The 12,871-nt window shown below is 39.9% G+C and overlaps 1 protein-coding gene across 2 annotated transcripts in view; it reads left to right on the top strand.

The window, feature by feature from the left end:
* The window catches only part of LOC122540385 (multiple epidermal growth factor-like domains protein 6), a 430,729-nt gene that overhangs the window by 262,666 nt on the left and 155,192 nt on the right, over positions 1–12,871 (top strand). The gene's annotated exons all lie outside the window — the stretch shown is intronic.

The following is a 12,871-nucleotide window of genomic DNA, read 5'->3' on the forward strand; positions in this document are numbered from 1 at the left end:
TCTTCATTCTTTGTTTTCTTGTGAATTATTACTGTCGAGCAAAGCAAATTCTTGTGATATTGTAGAGTATGTAATTTAACTGTTCGGGCTCTGAGCAACTTGCTTTATTCCATCCAATTGCTTCCCTCCTCACTTCTAGTTTATGCTTGGGACAGTTTAACAAGTGCAGAACCCCAGAATGCTTGTTCAAGTGAGTGTTGTTCAGTTATCAGGACAGGCAGAATTCATGCAGTATATTCTGCAGCAAAGAGATGGTTGTGGGATGATCTAATGGAGGACTTTTAAATTAAGAAGGTATTTGTTTTCATTTGTGGGGAAGATCAAAAGCAAGAGCCATAAATATAAGATGGTCACTAACAAATTTTAATAAAGAATTAAAAAGAACAGTGAGAATGTGCTAGCTGTTACCACAATGAGTAACTGAGATGTTTTTAAGGGGAAAGTGAGGTGAACACAAGTGAGAAAAACATCGTAGGATATGTTGATTGTGTGAGAGGAGACTTGTGTGCAACATAAACTTAGGCATGGACCTGTTGGACTGAGTGGTCTGTTACTGATCTATACATGCTATGTAATTCTATGTTAGCATTCTGTTAACCCCAATTCTAGCAAGTCAAAATATATCCTGTTATAAGACACAATTAAAATTCACTATTACAAACTGGAGCACAGAGGCTGCTGAATGGTGTGTTCCCTGGACTGCTTTCTGAGACATACTGTTGTCATCTGTAACAGAGCTTTCGGTGAGTTTGGGGGAGATTGAGCTAGTGTTGATGAGAAGTTGAGAATAGATTGTTAGTAATGGCAGTGCATGACTGAATTTGAGAAACACTATGGTTTACTGTTATGCTCCAATATACATTCTGGCCAAGCCAATGATATTGGATTGAGATTGTGTTTTCAACTTGTTGCCTGTCTGATATTTATTGAGCTGCTACAACAATCACAAACATTAGGCTGGCCAAATGACACATTTCTCAAGAGACATTGGCTGTCATTGTATATAACTCTGCTTCGGAGTTCACTAACAGTTGTTTCGACACTGCGGAAGCCAGTTCAGATTAGGCTGTTAACTAACTAACTATGTATTCTCAATTACAGTTCTGACAGCATGCTTCATTTGCATTTAAAAAAATTGAACAGGCCAACATCGTTCCTGAAAAAAATAGACATTTTTAGATATTGTCTGTTCTCTGTTCCTCTCCTCAAGAGTGAGAGAAGCAGTGAGGTATGGAAGGAAGCTTTTGTGGAAAATAAAGGCATTGACAGTCAGGTAGAATGGCTGGTTCATGTGCTGTAGCCTTTATAAAGCTCTTAGTAACTCTTAAGTGTTGGGGTCTTTACTTTTATGCTCTCTTCAGCTTATGACTTTCTTGTCCATTAGAGTGAATAAAGAGGTCAGGGGTGGGGAGTTTAATTATGGAGTTTGTGCTTGAGTACAAAAGGCAAAACCCAATCAGTGCCTTATGCAGAGGTACAGTCCCTAGGTATTAGCAGGCATCCTGTATCTAACCAATGTAGAAGTCTGGCAATGAATTTTGTCTGCACTGCAATTGAACACGAGTTTGTTCTCACCTGACGTTTACACATATGCAGCTTCCAGCATATGTCAGCAAATAGACCTGTCGCTGCTGCTGGCCCCAAGGCCAAGAGACAACAAGACGAATTGTGGTGTCCTCACCACAGTCCCACCTTGAGTCAACTAAGGCTAGTTTAGGTGAGATTTAGTAGAATTGCAAAACAGTCTCAAGGGATTTACTGCTGTTGCTGTGTGTATCAGGACATACTGAACTTGGCAATCTTCTTAATCTGTATGGCATGGGACCATAATGTGCTCTAATCCATCAATCCATGGGTTGAATCAATGCTTTGTAATGTCAAGAGTCGATTTTTAAAAATTTGTTCACTGGATATGGGTATAACTAGCCAAGCCACCATTCATTGACCATCCCTAAGTGTCTTTGATAAGATGATGGTGAGCTGCTTTCTTGAACTGTTGCAGCCCACAGCTGTACTGTTAGGAAGGAGGTTGCAGGCTTGTGACTCAGCTTCAATAAAGGAACTGCAATACAGTTCCAATTCAGGAAGGTGTAAGGCTTGGAGCGCAACATGCAAGCTGCCCTACCTATTCTAGATGGCAAAGGCTTGTGTTTGGAACAATATGCTACATTTTAATCATGTTGGAATGGTGGACTCCAACTTGTTGCCAATCTACAACTGTATCCTTGAGTGGAATTGTGTGGAACCCCCAGAATTTGGAAACAGGGCAAGCAGGGGCACTTAATTATACTGCCCCATGTCAGCACACCTCAAAACCACAGACAAGGTACACAAATACCCGAAAGATGTAAAATTATTCTTCTAAACAATTAAAGAAAATAATCATCTGGCAAAATGCCAAGAACTGACCCTCACCTGATGTGGAGGATCAGATGTAAGGGGCAATAAGGAGCTGATTTTCTACTAATTAACATCTAACAATCAAAACCTTTAGACCTAGAATGATAGACCCTGATCTCTCTGACAATTCTCTTGTCCAATGAGCTCATATTCTGTGACAGAGTACAGTGCTCTATGGATTTAGAATAACAGTTTTGTTTTAACAGTAACAATACTTAATGATAGAATCTTGTGATGGATATCTATGGTGAATGATGTAACTATTGACTTTGCAGTGATGCTGGATACAATTACAAACTTACAGTAAATCAAATAAACCATTTAGGCCATTTCCCATTAATGGATTTGACTTCAATGCAATTTTGCATGTCTTTCTCGGTGGTTTATCTTACTTGGGGAGAACAGATTCACAGATTCCACCAGTGATATGAATCATTATATTAACTTACTTTTCATCAAGTCATCATAAGGTGAATTGATGTGTCCCTTGATTGCAGGCCATTCATATTTGTCGGCAATCCCCAAAGCTAATTTGTTGCTGTGTTTTTCATTTTCATATTTAAATGTTACCCCAATCTTCTACCTTCCTGAAGACTATCTCTGAGCTGGGGGCTTTCCCCTAAAGAGCTTAACTCATGCTGGTGTGCAGCCCTTTGAGGCACTGGAAGCTCCTTGTACCTCATCGTCTTCTCACATGTGAAAAATGGTGACTTGGATGAGGAAGCAAAGAACAGTACTTTCAAAACAAAATCTTTATGATATTGTACAAATCCACAATACCACAAGGTGTAAGCAATGTAACACAAGGGTGTTTTGTTTCCAGTTAATTATGGTGCTTTGTATAGCAATGTCTCCATGTAGACTCTTGTGCTAGCCCCCCTGTGGGAAGTGGGAATCTATAGGTGTTTTGAGAAATACCTAAAAAGGTGATTATGTCTAATTTATGCATTGCTGAATATATGTTTAAATGATATGTTAGCTTGGGCACTCTTTCAATTTATTGGAATTAACACTGAATTAAAGAGACAGCTTCATGGCAGTAGTGGCATGTTATTGTTCCTTTAAGAAATAATCAGATACAGAGTTAGAAGCATGTTGAACAATGTCAATCTATGGATTTCTGTTAACTTGCAGGGAACTGATGATCATCACCTCAAAGCGAATTAGAATTTAAGCAAGCAATTGAAAACCTAGTCTGCAGAATTAATGTATTCCAAATGTGATTTTAACCTGGTTCTGTTGGCAGTATTCTCCTTCCTCTCGTCAGAACGATATAGGATCCAAGATGCAATCTAGGTCAATATTTCCTGTGCACTACTGAGAGAATGCTGCACTATTAGAAATGGCTATTATGGTATGATTTAGTAAAGAGCAGGGAATACACATGGTGCCTTGGCTAACATTCATCCCCTACACAAAATTGATTAACTGGTCTCATTTGCTGTTTGTAAGGCCATGCTGTGGTCTGTTTGCCTATAAAACAAAACAGTGACGACACTTCAAATTAATTCATTGGCTGTGAAGTGATTTGAATTGCTCTAAGGATATAATAGTTCTTACTTTCTTCTATAACTTTGCTAGGCATTTGGCTTAGTCTGACTGAATTCAATGATCTAACATTATGCATTCCACTATGAATTGCTTTTCAAACACTTGATTAGTGTTTATTGTTAGGATATGCAAGCTTCTGAAAAGATTTCTTTTATTACCCCTCACTGGTTACACTTGAGAAGGTTATGGTAGGAAGGATCCCATGTAGGTTGAGTTTAGGTAAACTGTTTTAAGTGTACATGCACGTCTATGTAAAAATTTAAATGCCCTATGCGCTTAAACTAATATGCCATGCTTCATGAAAGAAAATTACAGGTATCGTTGGTTGTAGATTAAAAGAAGATTGCAGAAATACGAAAAGGCAATTCCATGGAGAAATTTGAAAACAAGAATGAGACGATATAACTTTATATCATTGGCAAACTTACGTACATTCTTGCATACATTTTCTTCAGTCCTCTCAACTAAGTCATTGATACGCATCCTAAACAGCTGGAGCCCAAGCATAATCCATGTGATATCTTACTAGTTCCTGCCTGTTAATCCTAAAATGGTCCATCTATTCCTACTTTATTGATTAACAAATCCTTAATCCAAGTTATTATACCGAAACCATGAGCTCTAATTTTGTGTATTATCCTCCTTTATATTTTATTGAAAATCCAAATACATTGCATCCACCGGTTACTCCTTATCTGCCTAAAAGAATGCTACAGGTCGCTCTGCTATGTGTGTTTTGTTAACATGAATTTGCTGTCACACGACTGACGAATTGAGGACACTGTTTCTAAAGTACACACTTTCAAGACGTGTGTTAACTGGAATGTGATTACATCACCAACACCTTAAGCACTGTCTCTAAATTGCAATTTTTCTGTAATGCGGAGTTGCACATGAATGCAACTGTCGCATTATAGAAGAGCTACCTGTAATAGATTTGTTAAATATTGATTCCCTCCTATAATTTTGTGTTACATTTGCCCAAATGATTTTCTAAATGCTGTGTTGCCACACCCTAAATAATATAGCATTGCTGAGAATCTAATAAGGCCCCAAACTGGGAAACTGACCTTGAGAATTTAAAAATAATTAATATATATTTTTGATAACATATACATGTAATACTTGTATAGCTGTACAATATGCCAGATGCTTTGGGGACATTCAGTGCAGCCTAGCCATCAAATAGATAAATCATTGCTTTAGATCTGTCCTGTCAGAGCCAGGGTCAAAATCCGAGCAGCTGCTTTGTGGATTTTCTGCTCTAAGTCTGGTTGAAGAATCAACAGGAAAAAGGTAGAATCCTTTTTTGCACCACACTGCCAGGTTCCATATTTAATACCTAATTCTAACTCCCTACCTCCTTTCTGAAGCCCTCAATAGGCTCTTATTTGTTATGTTGCTTGTCTGACATCCAATGATAGATGAGGAGAAATATCCTCCACCTAAACTGTGAACAGTGTAAGACCAAAAGTATTGTCATTATTTCCCACCAAGAATGTTGTTTCCTTGCTAGGTATTTCTTTCCCCTTTCTGATCACAGTCCCAGTTTGAACCAGACAATTTGATTCTGAGCTGAGCCCAACATTATATCTATTCTGTTACCACAATCATCATTTTTCCTCTAACATCATTATCTAGCTTTCAGGGGAGGTAGTGATATTGTGCTAATGTTTCTAAACTAGAAGGCCAAGCTAGGTTCAAATCACACCATGAACTGATGGAATTTAAATTCAATTAATAATTCTAGAACTGAACACTAGTCTCAGTGATGATGACCATGAAGCAATTGTTCGTTGTTGCAAAAACCTAGCTGGTTTGCTGATCACCCTTGGGGAAGAAATCTGCCAACTTTAACTGGGCTAGCCTACATGTAACTTCAGACCAACAGTTAGGTGTTTCACTCTTACCTGACATCTGAAATAGCCTTGCAAACCATTAAGTTCAAGGACATGACTCTATTAGAGAGGGAAACAAATGCCCTTCTTGGTGATATTCATATCACATGAAAAATGAACATGGTCCTGTTTGCTGCTGTAAACCATATCCATGACTTTGTTACTCCCAGACTCCAGTACTTTAATGGCCTCCTGATCACCACCTTCTGCAAACTGAAGCAAATCTGAAGTTCAGTTACTTGTATCCTCAGTCTTCTTTATCTATTATCCCTGTACCCCCCCCCCGATCTTTGGTTCCAGCAGTACGGCAATTCTGGGATCTTTAATTTAAGGCAAACAAAGGGCTAATTCACAGAATATTTCAGCAGCCACCTCAAGATCAACTTCAAGACTCTGGAAGGAACAAGAGAAACAGAACACTATCAAGAAATAGTGAGTGAGAAAAGTAATAGCTGTGTATGTTTATATTACATGGTACAATACTTTTGCACTGATTAGATATAATGTAGCACTGGATTATTAAGCCTGTCACCATTACATGCAATACTCTAAAAAAGCCATTAAACCCTTCTGTTTTCTGTACTGAGCCTTGGCCTCTCAAATCAAAAATGAAAAATGAGGCCCATATTTGTCATGCACAATGTCAATTTGACAGACACAAGGTTCTCTCTGGAGTTGGAAAGAGAAACCAGAAAGTATTGTTCCACTTTTAAATAGACGTGGAGATGTTTACAACACAGAAGGAGGCCATTCGCCCCATTGTGTCCGCACAGGTCAACAAAGGTCTGATTTCCTGGGCATTTAGATCATAGTCCTGGAGGCCATGGCAACACAAGTGAATATCTAAATACTGCTTAAATGTTATGAAAGTTTCTGACTAAACCACTCTTCAGGCAGTGAGTTTCAGACTCTGACCACAGAATTCTCCTCAACTCTCCTCTTAGCCTCTTAACTTAAATCTATGCCTCCTGGTTATTCAACACCCCCCCCCACCCACCCCCTTTAATAAGGGGAAATGTGCCTTCCTATCTATCTTATCTATGCCCTGCATAATCTTATACACCTCAATCAGGCCCTATCTCAACCTTCGATTCTCGAAGGAAGTCAAACCCAGCTGATCCAATCTGTCCTTATAGCTCAAACTATCCTGCCCAGGCAGCATCCTGGTAAATTTCCTCTGCACACTTTCTCATCTAACCGTATCCTTCCTGTAATGTGATGACCTGAACTATATACAGTGTTACAGTTGTGGCCTATCCAGTGTTTCATAAAGTTCCGGCATAACCTCCTCACTCTTGTCTTCTGTGTCCTGGCTAATAAAGACAAGTATACTATATGCCTCTTTAACCACCTTATCTACCTGCCTTGCTATCAACTGGCATCTGGGGAAATGCATACCAAGCTTCCTCTGATCTTCAGTACTTGTAATAATATAACAATGTAATCTGTTGCCTTGTTAGCCGTCCTCAGGTACATTGCTTCCATTTGCCGTTGCTGTTCTCAGCTGACTAGTTCATTGATATCCTCCTGCAGTTTAGCGTTATCTTGTGACCTGTGACCAGAGAAGATTTGAAAATTACTGCTTAGGGTCCTCCTATCTCCTCCCTGCCTCCCTTAACAGCCTGACTTACATCTCTTCTCAGCTTGCAGATTTATCTACTTGTAAGGCTGCTAAATCTGTTGGTAACTCCTTTCTCTTTATGTTCATTTCTTTTAATATTTTACAGCCTATCACCCTAATGTCTTTCGCTGTGTTGTCTTTATCCATTGTGAAGACAGATGTGAAGTGTTCGTTGAGTATTGTGTCCGTGTTTTCTAGTCAAAAAGGATGGCGCTGGAAAAGCACAGCAGGAACAGGAGAGTCAATATTTCGGACATAAGCCCTCCATCAAAGGCTTATGCCCGAAACGTTGACTCTCCTGCTCCTTGGATGCTGCCTGACCTGCTGTACTTTTCCAACGTTCCCTATGTTCCCTTTTCGACTCTGACTCTCCAGCTTCTGCAGTCCTCACTTTCTCCATGTTTTCTAGGTCCACCCAGAGAGTACCTCTATGTTGCCTACTCTTTCCCTAATTATTCCTTTGATTTCCATGTTTTAAAAAAAATCTTTGAGTTTTTCTTTACCTGCCAATGCTTTATTGTGTACATTTCTAATTTTCTTTTTTAAGACCCTCCCCTCACTAGTTATATTCATCAAGGGACTCTGCTGTATTGAGCCCTCTGTATCTAACATAAGCTTCTCTTTTTTTCTTTCTTATTCCTAACCTTTATGTCCTTGACATCCATGGCCTTCATTCCTTGCTTTGTCTTTGTGGGAACATATTTGCCCTCTGTTCTCACTATTTCCTACTTGAATGCCTCCCCCTGCACTGATACAGTTTGATCTGCAAGCAGCTGCACCAAGTCCACTTGGGGCAAATCAAACCTTTGTTTAGTAAATTCCTTCCAAGCTCATCCTTCTCCTTTTTCTATAACTATCCTAAATCTAACTGAATTATGGTCAATATTTCCAAAATGCTCCCAAACTGATACACCTTCCACCTGCCCAGGCTCATTTCCAAATATTAAGCCCAGAACTGCCATCTCTCTTGTTGGGCTTTCTATTCACTGACTAAAAACTTTCTCCTGGATGCAATTTAAGAATTTTGTACACTCCCGACCTTGCACACTAAATATCCCACATGATATGTCTCTAGTTAAAATTTCTTATTATTTATTTTATACTTCTCTGAAATTTGATTCCATATTTGATCCTCAATCTCCTGACTGTTTGGCCAATGGTGCACACACATTAGTGTTTTTTTTATTTCTACCCATATAATCTCATTTGATGGTTTTTCCAAGATAAAGTCACTCCTTGGTGTTGTATTTGATTCCTTTATTGATATTTCCATTGCTTTTCTACAAACACTTGCTTAAGCTGCAGGGTGACCACATCTTGAAGCATATTATCCACGAACCTCTCAGCCTCGTGAATGCACCATAGTTCTACTCAGATAGCACTCAAGCTGCAAGGCTGAGATCTCAAGTTTCTCAAGCTGGAGACCAGTGGTGTCCTGGATTTCCCACATAGTGCAGGATGTGCAAACTATAGGCCTGAGCTCCCCCAGACATACCTTAACTAAACTGAATATGGACCCATGCTTTTAATTTACCCTTAGTTTTATTTATGAATTGGATAAATCCAATTTGTTTTATTTCAAAAATGTACTTTATTCATAAAAATATCTTTAGTACATATGTAGTCAATGAAGCAGTTTGGTTCTGTACAGTAGTATAAGAAGAAACAAATAAATGTTGGAGTTTGACTCTGTCCAACAAACAAACTTGTACAAAATCTTATTTACATTAGTTTGAGCACATGAGGGGCGGACTCTCATTTAACTTTGACAGAAAGAACTCAGACCAGTCTTTCCCCACTATACCTTGGGGCAGCTGCTTCAGACTTTAGTGCACCCCTCAGCACATAGTCCTGGACCTTTGAGTGTGCCAGTCTGCAACATCTGGTCGAGGTCAGCTCCTTTTTCTGGAAGACCAACAAGTTTCGGGCAAACCAAAGACTGTCTTTCACAGTGTTGGTGGTCCTCCAGGTGTAGTCAATGTTTATCTCTGTTTGTGTCCCGGGGAACAGACCGTAGCATCCTGTGTCATGGAGTTGCTCAGTACAAACCTCAAGAAAAATCACTGCAACTTTCTCCAGACCTCTTTAGCAAAGGCACATTCCAGCAGGAGATGTGTGACAGTATCTACCCACTGTCTCCGCAGCTGCTTCAAGGACAACGTGCAATGGTGCAGAGAGTCCAGGTGTATATTAAGGATCTCAAAAGTAGTGCCCTTCTCACTACCAACCAAGCAATGTTTTGATGCTTGTTGGAAGGTTCTGGCAATGAGGTATTCTGCCAAATGACTTTGACAGTCTGCTCAGAGTACAACCCGACAAGATCCAGTCTCTCCTTTTCCCACACGATCTCGAGTATGGTACATGCTGACCACTTCCTGATGGACTTGTGGTCAAAAGGGTTTCTCTACACTAATTTCTCTACAAAGACCAGGTGATACGAATGGTCCAGCTGCTTGCAGCATTCTGTGGCAACAGGCCAGTCCCATCCTTTGCAACACCAGGGACAGGTAGAACTTCAGTAAGTAGTGACTACTTGATATTTGTGTACCAAGGGTCTTGTTTATGTCCTGAGTCCTGTTAGAGTCTGCCACCTGTCTGTCCATTTCTCTGCGAGGGTGCTCACCGCGCTTAGTCCTCTCAATGAATGCTGAAATTGTCCTTGAAAGTTTTTTTTAAATTGGTTTGCAATTAAATAGCTCAGAGAATTGCTCATTGTGTGTTAATATGATGGATGAACAGAAACTGATTCAAAATGCTGACTGTTGCAAAATTCCACACACGCCTACTTCACCTCCCAGAGGAACATGTTTATGAGGGGAATAATGCAGAATTACCCTTGAATGTTGGCAGCAACTAACACTTAAAGATTAAAAGGAAAAGCTGAGTGCAAGCCAGCACTGAATTGCAAACAACTCATTCAGAAGCATCAGGAAAACGAGTTGTGAATCCAGTGCAAAGCTAGGCTGAAGATTGGCAGATGTTAATTTCACTTGCGGTGTTTAAGTTCTTTCAAAGCAAAAGCTGGAGTATGACTGTTATTTTTATATTGTCAGCATGACAGCACCTGAGAAATAAATTCAGTGTTAATGAAACCATTTTATAAAGCAGGCTACCATCTTTCAAATTAAAAAAAGGAACACTCTGGCAATTGATGAAACCAGATGCCAGGGTATGAAGACCATAAATTGTGAGATTTATTCTCATGAATTCAGTAAATTGAATTATGCTATTATGCTATTATTGCTTTTGTTGTTACGTTGAGTTGATGCCAATACTGGAGTGTATAACTTTTCTATTTCTACTCCCAGTGAATGTATAACAAATATAAAGATCCTTCTATGTTGTCCCATTACCCACTCCCAGGACAGATGCAGCATGGACTAGATACAAAGTAAATCTTCCCCTCCACTGTCCCACGCCAGTGTGGGTGGGTGTCACATTAGGCACAGTGCAACCTATAGCATCCCGTCAAACAATCGAGAGTAAATCCAAATCAGTGTGTCTGTTCATTGATGAGTAAAGTGAATATGATGGGGTTCATATGTCATTGCTGCTCTAATGCCTCTTGGTGGCAGGAGACACAGGGGAGACATGTTCATGTTGCTGCTGCCACATTGCTGGCTGAAGCTAGACTTTTCAAATTCGCAAGAGTAACTGAAGGGTGGCGCTCTCTTTGCTTCCAATAGACCTCTAGGCTTCCACTTTGTAACTCTGTAAACCATCACAAGTGAGCTTGCCTACTCTTCATAAGGTGGGTGGGGTGGATATCAGGAGTGAAAACTTTATCCTTTTGGAATATCAATGTATTTGCTTGGATGTTAGCGTAGGCTTTGACTGGGTCTTGGGAACAAATAACAAAACAAAGTAGCTAAAAATCTAATCTTCAGGCAAACTGATCAAAAGTCCTCCAGACAAATGTAAACATAATCAGTTATCAAATGAATACCCTAGTTACCATGTGCCTGGTTTGATTCAAGATGTTACACCTCAAGGGTCCTGGATGAAGGACTGTCACTTTAATTCTTCCCTTTCTGGAGCATTTATTTTGGAATGAACACATTGAAACACTTTGAGCTAATTGCTGCTGAATTTGCAGTTTACAATCTGATACCTTAGCCTCCATCTGCCCAAGGCAAGTAAGATGAATCCACTGGAGACAGCTGGTACATCACTGCAAGAATATTAAACAGGGACTGAGCAATGAAGAGTGAGAGGATCAAGGGCAGGAATGAATCACAAAGCAGTTCTTCTCACAAAGACTAGTAAAACCTGTGAATCTTTCCCAAGTAAGTGTGGTATGTCCGGGTCAATTAAAATGTTCACTACTGAAAACAATAGATTTTTTGTTGGGAAGGGTATCAAGGGATGTGGTTCAGAAGCAGACAATTAGAGTTGAGGTGCAGATTAGATTGAGTGACGGAGCAGGTTTGAAGAGCTGAATGGCCTCTTTCCATTACCTCTCCAGCAGAAACAATTAGAACATAGAACAATACAGCGCAGAACAGGCCCTTCGGCCCTCGATGTTGCGCCGACCTGTGAACTATTCTCAGCTCGTCCCCCTACACCATCCCAAAATCATCCATGTGCTTATCTAAGGATTGTTTAAATCTCCCTAATGTGGCTGAGTTGACTACATTAGCAGGTAGGGCATTCCATGCCCTTACCACTCTCTGAGTAAAGAATCTGCCTCTGACATCTGTTTTAAATCTATCACCCCTCAATTTGTAGTTATGCCCCCTCGTACAAGCTGATGTCATCACCCTATGAAAAAGACTTTCACTGTCTACCCTATCTAATCCTCTGATCATCTTGTATGTGTCTATCAAATCCCCCCTTAGCCTTCTTCTTTCCATTGAGAACAGACCCAAGTCTCTCAGCCTTTCCTATCAAGACCTTCCCTCCAGACAGTTCTCTGTATCTACCTGATTAAATCCTTATAACATTTTAAAATTCAATATATCACTTCTCAATTTTCTGTATGCAGGAGAATACAAGCCAAGATATGCATCATCATTATTTAAAGAAACTAAACGCTTTCTTGCTGCTAGGTCAGTTTCTCGCATTGCCACAACATGATTTTCTGAGTCCACCTGCTATCTTGCCTACTGGGCTCCAATAAATTCTCACTGATTTCAGACAGGAACTATGTAAAACTAAGAGACTGTGTTAGCCTTGAACACCTCCAGACCTGAGGGTCACAAATCTGCCAAAATACTCAACTTACCTCTGAAACTCGTGCTATCTGAAGCTCTGAAACCAGCTTAGTCTCTGCAAACAAACAAGTTCTGAGTCATATCAGGGAAACAACATGGAGGTGAGCGGTTTTCAGAGAGAGCTTTGGTATTTTCTCAGATTGGAAATGTTTTGTTAGCCCATGAAGAATATAACCATGATCTCAGGC

Source organism: Chiloscyllium plagiosum, chromosome 34, assembly GCF_004010195.1.
Source record: "Chiloscyllium plagiosum isolate BGI_BamShark_2017 chromosome 34, ASM401019v2, whole genome shotgun sequence".
NCBI classification, from domain to species: domain Eukaryota; kingdom Metazoa; phylum Chordata; class Chondrichthyes; order Orectolobiformes; family Hemiscylliidae; genus Chiloscyllium; species Chiloscyllium plagiosum.